At 46.4% G+C, this 8,286-nt stretch overlaps 1 protein-coding gene across 2 annotated transcripts in view; it reads right to left on the reverse strand.

The window, feature by feature from the left end:
- The window catches only part of LOC129700606 (protein TBATA-like), a 47,472-nt gene extending 42,150 nt beyond the window's left edge, over positions 1-5,322 (reverse strand). Inside the window, exon 1 of one of the 2 annotated variants that reach the window (XM_055641226.1) lies at positions 5,090-5,322. The gene's annotated coding sequence lies outside the window, so the exon portion shown is untranslated. Of the gene's footprint in view, positions 1-2,204; positions 2,309-5,089 lie in introns of those variants that run through there. The other variant, XM_055641231.1, reaches the window with a different exon arrangement.
- Between the last annotated feature and the right edge of the window lie 2,964 nt (positions 5,323-8,286).

The raw sequence follows: 8,286 nt of genomic DNA on the forward strand, positions 1-8,286 counted from the left end.
TTGCGGCTCACACTGCAACAATTATACAACTTGTCTGCCAATAAACTCACTGCTATTTTATCAACAATTTCAGATATTATAATTGAAGGCTCTCAATATCCAAGAGTTTTGCTGACAATGCACTGACCAAACCTCCAGATTAGCATCATTGAACATGGAACAGTACAGCACAGTAAACAGTTTAGTTTAGTTTAGTTTTGAGATACAACAAGGAAACAGGCCCTTAACCCACCGAGTCCACGTTATCTATCCCTGCACATTACTTCTATGTTATCCCACTTTCTCATCTACTCCCTACATACTAGGGGGTGATTGACAAAGGCCAATTAGCCTACAAACTCGCATGTCTTTGGGATGTGGGAGGAAACCAGAGCAACCGGAGGAAACCTACGTGGTCACAGGGAGAATATGCAAACTCCACGCAGACAGCACTGAGGTCAGGATGGAACCCGGGTCTCTGGTTCTGTGAGGCAGCGGATCTACCAGCTGCGCACTGTGCCACCTTCTGATTGAGAGTTGTAACAGTTTGACACAAGGAACTGCAGATGCTGGAACCTTGCATATAACACAGAGTGCTGGAGTAACTCAGCATCTCTTTAGGGCATGGATAGGCGATGTTTCGGGCCGGGACCCTTCTTCAGCTGTAACAGCAGGTGGGGAGCACATTGGTTAACGTATCAAACTAACCTTCCAGGACCTTGGACATAGTATCCAAAGACCCAACTGTAAATTCCACCATCACAGCAGACGGAAATTAAATAAATCTGGATTGAAATGGGGACCGTCAGGATCACTAAAAAGGATCACAAAATGATGGAAAAACTCAGGGGTCAGGTTGCATCTTTGGAGAACATTGTCAGGTGACGTTTTGGGTTGGGACCCCTCTTCCGACTGATTGTAAAGGGGGAGGGGAAGAATGATTGGAGAGAGGAGGGGCAGGACAAGACAAAGCATGGCAGGTGATAGGTAGACACAATTGAAGGAGATTCCTGATAGGCAGATGTTTGCCAGAGATGAAAACAGGTGTGAGAGAAAATAATTGAAGAGTTGCAAATTGTGAAGCCAGAGGAAGGAAGGAAGGAAGGAACGAGTGTCGCAATGGTAGAGTTGCTGCCTTACAGTGCCAGACACCCGGGTTCAATCCTGACTACGTGTGCTGCCTACATGGAATTTGTACATTCTTCATGTTACTGCATGGGTTTTCTCCAAGAGCTCCGGTTTCCTCTCACACTCCAAAGACACACAGGTTTGTAGGTCAATTGGCTTCTGTAAATTGCAAATTGCCCTTAGTGTGTAGGATAGAACTGGCATACGGGGTGATCGCTGGTCGGTGCGGATTCCGTGGGTCGAAGAGCCCATTTCTACGCTGTATCTCTAAAAAAGATACTTTTCTATGCTATATCTCTAAAGTCTAAAGAATGTGGGTGGAGGGGGAGGGGACAAATAGGTACATGTTCAGGTAGGGCATAGGAGCAAGGGGGAGAAAGGGGGAGGGGGGCTGGTGGTGTGAGGGAGAAAGGGTAGGGCGATGGGGAGAGGGAGTTGGAGGGGTGATCTAAAATTGGAGAATTCAATGTTCATAGGGTTGGGTGGGGTCACTAACTACCTTCAGTAAATGGAAACCTTACTAGAAACACATCAGAAACTTGGCCCAATAATTGAGTTGACTCTTAACTCTCTCAGTTCTGCCCTGATATCAAAGCCATAACTCGTGAATAGACATGTTATGTACGAGGAATGAAGGGTGGACCAGTAGGAATTAAAAACTTCCATACCTTGGAAAGCAAACCTTGCTAACTAATTTCTAGAATCACACCACACCAGACATAACAACTCTCTTGTCTGTGGCCTCCAAGCTCCTCTGGTCAAGCCTCATTGTCGGGGTTTATGATGTAATTGAAACCGTCCGAAAGATTTCACGCCTATTTCCTGCCTTAGTGTATAGTCCCTCTTTCAAGCCGGCAACAGCAATGTCTATCTACCATGGTCTATCTCACCTCTGAGGAGATGCCAGACTCGGACCATGAATATAACACGGTGTCAACCATATATCTGGTCACCAATCAATCTAGTCATCTCTTTTAATGGCCTTGGAATTTATATGGTTTAAAGCAACTTTTTAGAAGGAAAAAAGTATGAACAATTTTTGTCCTGTTAATGTTTAACCCTCATCTGTCGAAAGGAAAACATGTTTGAATACTCGCCCGAAACAATCTCCCTCGCCATTCTGCAGAGGCACGGATAACGCGGAGTTCAGTGTACAGATACTGTCCACCCAGGGCACAAAATAGTCGAAGAAAGAGCGATTGTTACGAAATAGTTTTGGGGAGGAGGGGGGGGGGGGGGGGGGGGGGGAGGGAGGAGGAGGGGAAACTTCTCTTTCATTACACATGCCCCAGGCGCTTCTCACCGACAGTGAGAGAGAGGTCAGTGCTTTGGAATCGCTTCGAGCCTAATTTTAGGAACACACTCTATCTCATTCACACACACATGATCCAACATTAAATCAGGATGTGTTGGAAGGAACTGCAGATGCTGATTTAAAACCGAAGGTAGACTCACACAACGCGCTGGAGTTACTCAGCATCTATGGAGAAAAGGAATAGGCGACGTTTCGGGTGGGGGCGCTTCTTCAGACTCAAATCAGGATGCATTGCGTGTGTGAAGGTTGAATGTTGTTCCATTGATGATGGTGTGAGAGAAAATGATACAACTGAGGCGCTAATATAATAATTCCACTCACTTCATTTATCGCCAGCTTGCATTATTGTGTGGACACAAGGAACTCCACTTACCGATACGAACCAAAACACAAAGCGCTGGAGTAACTCAGCGGGTCAGGCAGCAATTCTGGAGAACATGGATAGGTGATGTTTCAGGATGAGACTGAAGATGGGTCCCCATCTGAAACATCGCCTAGCTATGTTCTCCAGAGAGTTCCCGCTGAGTTACTCCAGCACTTTGTAATACTATGTTAAGAATCAGCCCGAGGAAGAGACCCGACCCTTGTATTCGTCAATGTCAGTGATTTGGAACCCCATTGGTACACAAAAATGCTGGAGAAACTCAGCGGGTGCAGCAGCATCTATGGAGCGAAGGAAATAGGTGACGTTTCGGGCCGAAACCCTTCTTCAGACCTTTGGAACCCCTTGGAGCCTAATCTTAAAACGATACTCAATCTTTTTCACCCACATATCGTAAACCAATATTAAATGTGTGTGTGTGTGTGAGTGAGAGAGAGGGGGGGGGGGGGGGGTGTGGGGGAGGGTGGGGGGGTGGGTGTAAGGGGGTGTGGGTTAGAGTGGGTGTGTGTGAGGCGGTGTGGGGGTGAATGTGGGTGAGTGGGTGTGTGGTTGAGGGAGTATGGGTGAGAGTGTGTGCAAGAGACTGAGGGAGTGTGTGGGAGAGTGTGTGGGGGAGAGAGTGTGTTGGAGAGAGTGTTGGAGAGAGTGTGGGGGAGAGAGTGTGTGGGTTAGAGATTGTGTGGGGGAGAGAGTGATAGTGTGTGGGAGAGAGAGTGTGTGGGAGAGAGTGTGGGGGAGAGATCGTGAGAGAGTGTGTGGGAGAGAGAATGAGTGGGAGAGAGTCATAGTGTGTGGGAGAGAGAGTGTGTGGGGGAGAGAGGGAGAATGTGTGGGAGAGAGAGTGTGGGGGAGAGAGTGTGGGAGAGAGAGTGATAGTGTGTGGGAGAGAGAGAATGTGGGGGAGAGAGAGTGTAGGAGAGAGAGAGAGTGTGTGGGGGAGAGCGAGAGTGTGTGGGAGAGAGTGTGTGGGGAGAGAGATCGTGAGAGAGTGTGTGGGGAGAGTGAGAGTGTGGGGGAGAGAGTGTGTGGGAGAGAGAGAGTGTGTGGGAGAGAGTGATAGTATGGGCAATGTTAGAAAATTGTGAGGGGGAAAATCAGATAATTTATGTGGGATAGAGATAACAATAAGTGTAATTTGAGAGAGAGTTCACTGGGGGATCTCAGAGTTAAAAAAGTTATGACCAGAGGAAATTAGCAGTTGTTCCCTAGAGATTTTCAATGGGCATTACACAAAAAGTGGTGATCTTAGATAGTCAGACGCACATTTGGGGGAAAGAGAACATTTTTAAATAGCCTAAGTGTCCAAAGAGTGTGGGGGATAGATGTGTTTTATATCTAGAGAGTAGGCCAAATGGAAGGAATTTAGTGTTCAGTTGCTGTAAATAGTGTTTCTAGTGGGGTCATGAGGAAACGCGCAGGTTTAGAATGTTGACAGCGCGCTGGATTAGTGCCCTCTCAAATGCCGAGAAAAATGTGGGGGGATATAAAAAAGCCCAAAATGAGCTACTCGCTATAGAAAATTATAATTATAGGGGCCCCATTTAATGTAGAGAGAGAAATGTTTGCTGGGAGAGAGCCAGAGCTTGCGGAATGAACGAGAGCTTTTAAATTTATTATATCTACTCTTCGAGGCCTATAAAACTAATAATAGCTTTTGGGACCGGGTCTTGCAGCGATTCTCCGTTAATGATTTACTAGGCTGAACATCTGCGATTGGAACAGCCTAGTAAAAATCGGGTTTTAAACCCGCCCCCTCCAAACAGCTCCAAAATCACACACAAGGGGAGGGGCAGATGCTCTGCCACGATTCAGGTACGTTTTGTAACATACCTATAGTATGGGGGAGAGAGTGATAGTGTGGGGGAGAGAGTGTGGGAGAGAGAGTGATAGTGTGTGGGAGAGAGAGAGAATGTGGGGGAGAGAGAGTGTAGGAGAGAGAGAGAGTGTGTGGGGGAGAGCGAGAGTGTGTGGAGAGAGTGATAGTGTGGGGGAGAGAGAGTGTGGGGGAGCGAAGGCACAATATTATTCAATTGATGTTTTCCACAATAAAACGTTGGCGCCAATTCAATACATCCACTCACTTTATTCAAAGATCTTCTGCTATAAGATCTTTGACTTTATTACCGTCAACACGCATTGATCTGCATTGATTTCTCCCAACCTATTATTATGAATGAGTCTGAAGGGTCCGGACCCGACACGTTCCCCAGCCCGCTCCCTCGCTCCCTCCATAGATGCTGCCTGAGCCGCTGAGTTCCTCCAGCACTGTGTCCCGCTATCATTACCTTGGGTCTTGTAGAGGCGTCGCCTCTCCTTGTGCGAGGGGCGGCTGTCGGTCGCCTTGTTTGTTAACCTGTTGGGTACAACACGCAGACCCGATCATAAACCTTTGTTTCCCCTTCAGTCTCCGCCCTCGGAACGAGTCAGACGTAGAGAGAGTGGGTGGGAGGGAGGGAGGGAGGGTGGGGAGAGGATAATACAAACTGCTACCCCACCTGTGAGTTCAGGATGACACCTTTGAAGTATTAGGTTGGAATCAGGCGATAACCAACCGCGCCCACTAACCCACATCACTGTACTCGACGTCTCAACAACCTCACAATGACACGGGCAACAGCTTGAAGTAACAGTGAGCGCCATCACTGTTCCTGTAACTTAGTGTCAAGACAATATCTGTCTCAACAGGCAAACTGTCCGTTTGGTCACCGTGTTATAGGAAAGATGGTGTCAAACTTGAAAGGGGTTCAAAGAAGATTTACATGGATGTTGCCAGGACTGGAGGGCCTGAGCTATAGGGAGAGATTGGGCAGGCTACGAAGTTTATTCCTGGGAGCTAGCGCAGGAGGATGAGGGATCTTATAGAGGCGTACACAATCATGAGAGGAATAGATTGAACACACAGAAGTTTTTTTGCCCAGAGTCAGGGAATCGAGAACCAGAAGACATAGGTTGAAGGTAAGAGGAGGAAAATTTAATGGGAACCTGAGGGGTAACTTTTTTTACACAAAGGGTGGTGGGTGTATGGAACAAGCTGCCGGAGGAGGTAGTTGAGGCAGATACTATCACAACATTTAAGAAATCTCTTTGGACAGGTACATGGATAGGATAGATTTAGAGGGATATGAGCCATACGCATGCAGGTGGGACTACTGTAGATGGGGCGTGTTGGTTGGCATGGGCAAGTTGGGTCGAAGGGCCTGTTTCCAAGCTGTATGACTATGATAAAGTTCTGGATAAACTCAATGGGTCAGGCAGCACCTCTGGGTAATATGGATAGATAACGTTTTGGTTCGAAACCCTTCCTTGGACTGATTGTAGATAGGGAGAGAAACAATTCTTTCCCCTTCCACCTACATCTGTTCCTTCACATTTCAAAACTCTTCTTTCCTTATCTCACAGCCTCTTGTCTTCTTCCTGTCTCTGGACATCCATCTATCTGCCAAACAAACCTCTCCCTCAATTGCCCTGTCCCTGCCCTTCACCCAGGCACAACAGTGGTGCAACAGTAGAGTTGGTGCCTTACTGCGCCAGAGACCTGGGTGCTGTCTGTATGGAGTTTGCACATTCTCCTTGTGATTGCGTGGGTTTTCCTCCGGATGGTCCGGTTTCCTCCCAAGTCTCAGACGCGCAGGTTTGTAGGTTTATTGGCCTCTGTAAATTGCCTCTAGTATGCAGGGAGTGGATGAAAAAGAAGGATAACATAGAACGAATGTGAATGGGTGATAGATGGCCAGTGTTTCCATGCCATATCTTTCAGTCAATCAATCAATTAAACTATAATGAAGTTCCTGCCTCCTGCACCATTCCTATTCCTGTTAAGTTTTTAGTTTAGTTAAGGGATAATGCATAGAACCAGGCCCTTCGGCAATGCCGACTATCGAGAAGAGGAAATGATGGGGTGGGAGAGATCGTTGACTTGTGGCCATGTATTAGGCTGATGCTCTTGTAATGGGTGAAAGGGCAAGAGAATTACTGACAGAAAACTAGGTGGAGAGATGAAACTCGTCAATCCAGTCCTGGGCTTTGGTGACAGGGAGGGTTCCCTGGGGGTGAAGTTGTTCCAATCATTAGGATGTCGGCCTGTGTGTCTCTCCCACTACGGGCTGTGAACTCGCCTCCTCCTCCCCTATCCGTGTTCTATTCCCAGCACAGGCTGCTCACCCTCTCTGTCTCACCAGCGTGAACAAGAACATAATAGCCAGGGTACGTCAAAAGTACTTTATTGTTATATGTCCCGAAAGAGAACAATGATATTCATACTTGCAGCAGCCCAACAGATACGTAAACATAGTACTCTGTAAACACCATGCTATACAACCAAAACGTTCAGTATATATGTGTGTGTGTGTGTATACATACAAATATAAAATGCGTGTGTATATGTATCAATATATATATTTATATGTGTATGTGTGTGTGTATATATGTAATAATATATATGCAATATTTGTCCCTATACCTCCTCCCTCGATTCTATAGAAGGACCCCAACACACCTTTCAGGTGAGGCAGAGGTTCACTTGCAACTCCTCCAACCTCATCTACTGTATCAGCTGTTCCAGGTGTGGGCTCCTTTATATCAGCAAGTCCAAGTGTAGACTGGGCGATCATTTTGCTGAACACCTTCGCTCAGTCTGCCTTTCCCACGAGATCTCCCGGTTTCCAAACACTCTCCTTCATATTCCCCTACTGACCTTTCTGTCCTGGGCCTCCTCCATTGTCAGAGTGAGGTCCAACACAAATTGGAGTTACAGCACCTCTTATTTTTGCTTGGGCAGCTTACACCCCAGCGGTATGAATATTGATTTCTCTAACTTCAAGTAACCCCTGCATTCCCTCTGTCTCCGTCCCTCTAGTCATCGTACTAGTTTCACTGTCGTTCTGTTATTTAACTGTCTGTATAACTCATTATCACCTTCCCCACAGCCAACAATGGACCATTGTGGGCCCCACCTTTCCTTGATCTTTGTTACTTTTTGCATATTTTGCATTCATTTGTTCATCCAGTGCCCTCCATAATGTTTGGGACAAGACAAAGACCCAAAGGTAGCTTGGTATCAACGAGTCTTTAACCCATAGGGGAATTAAGAACCAGAGGACAAAGGTTTCAGTTGAGAGGTGAAAGGTTTAATTGGGACATTAAATTAGTTGAGGCCAGTAAAATCCCAACATTTCAGACAGGTAAATGAGTATGAAACGTTTAGAGGGATTTGGACCAAATGTGAGCAAATAAAACTGGCTTAGATGGAATACCTTGGTTGGCATCGACGATTTGGGGCAAATTGGGGTTTCCATACAGTATGACTCTACTGAATAGTCCTCTCATAAGCTAAGAGTTTAGTTCCTATGTTCAAACCTACCTTATTGCAACCCTTACACTTTTCTTTAATTTGCATTTTCCCAGTAACTGTAACACTACGAAGCAGTAATATTACATTCTGCAATCTGGTATATTTCTCTTTGCACCACCTGTTCAATGGCTT

This window comes from Leucoraja erinacea, chromosome 1, assembly GCF_028641065.1.
Source record: "Leucoraja erinacea ecotype New England chromosome 1, Leri_hhj_1, whole genome shotgun sequence".
Classification (NCBI taxonomy): Eukaryota; Metazoa; Chordata; class Chondrichthyes; order Rajiformes; family Rajidae; genus Leucoraja; species Leucoraja erinaceus.